We start from the raw sequence: 1,162 nt of genomic DNA on the forward strand, positions 1-1,162 counted from the left end.
GCTTTCCCTCAGGCCGCATCCTCTCTGCTTTCAGGGTCCTTCTCTATACCAAGGATCCTGGACTCCATGGGCCTTCCCAGGCCTCCCTCTCCTCACTTCCTGCCCTAGCCCCTTCAGTAGGCGGGCATCTGGGAAGGCACCTGTACTGTGCCCTCTCAGTCAGCAGGACACAACCATGTCTCTGGGGATGGGCTGGACTTGCCACGTTTGCTCGCCAAGTCCTCCCCAGAGGTTCCTCAGCTGGGCTCATGGTGTTCCGTCAGTCTCTGTCCTGAACACACTTGCCCAGGCAGTCCCCCAAGCTTCCTTGCTCACTTCCTGGAAAGTGCTGGCTTCCCATCCTCATTGAGATGTAATAGCAGTGCTTACTGATCTTTAAACAGTCTCTATATTTTTAAATCCTATTCTTTGAAATAAAAATATAACACAGAAATACTTTTAAAGAAAAATTTGCATATAGTAAAAATTCAAATCATAATATTCATATAATACAAAGTAAAACATCCCCACCCTTTACATAGTTCAGGAGAATGTCATGACAAGTGGTTTCGTCCTCCCCATCATTACCTCCTTAGGCTTGGAGGCCCAGCAAAACCAACCGCAAAGCCTGCGTTGGCCTGAACCACCCAAAATGTTCCCTTTCAGCAACGCATCGACTTTGGTCTGTAACTATTTTTGTGACACAATAAATGTTCCCAGAGTGTTTTGCGTTCCCCCTAACCTTGGTCCCAGTCTGCGTTTTTCTACCCATCTCCGCCCCTTAAGTCAGTCCTTTCCCGGGACCCGGCCTCCAGGACCCCCTCCTGCAGGACCCTCTTGCGCAGAGCACCTTGCCTACCCGAGCAGGAGCCGGGTCCCTTGGGCAGACCTCTACGCCCACGGTAACGCGGAGCCCCGCCCCTTGGGCAGACCTCCCCGCCCACCCTGGGCGGAGCCCCGCCCCTTGGCCGATCTCCACGCCCACCCTACCGCGGAGCCCTGCCTCTAGCGCTACCCCGGGGGCGGAGCTCTGCGCAGCCAGAACCCACCGGGTCCTTCTGCAGAGCTCGGGGTCCGTCTGCCCCGCGCCGGAGGGGCGTCCCGGGTGCCCTGCGGTGCTGGGGCATGTGGAGGGGCCGCCGACGGTAGCCGGTGAGTCGAGCCCCCTGCCCCTTCCTTGGGT

At 56.6% G+C, this 1,162-nt stretch overlaps 1 protein-coding gene across 1 annotated transcript in view; it reads left to right on the forward strand.

Annotated features, from left to right (window-relative positions):
• Nucleotides 1-999: 999 nt before the first annotated feature.
• NEIL2 (nei like DNA glycosylase 2) overlaps nt 1,000-1,162 on the forward strand; it is a 9,607-nt gene continuing 9,444 nt past the window's right edge. The window contains exon 1 of the mRNA XM_006161227.3: nt 1,000-1,131. The gene's annotated coding sequence lies outside the window, so the exon portion shown is untranslated. The remainder of the gene's footprint in view (nt 1,132-1,162) is intronic.

This window comes from Tupaia chinensis, unplaced genomic scaffold (genome assembly GCF_000334495.1).
Source record: "Tupaia chinensis unplaced genomic scaffold, TupChi_1.0 Scaffold138390_1, whole genome shotgun sequence".
NCBI lineage: Eukaryota > Metazoa > Chordata > Mammalia > Scandentia > Tupaiidae > Tupaia > Tupaia belangeri.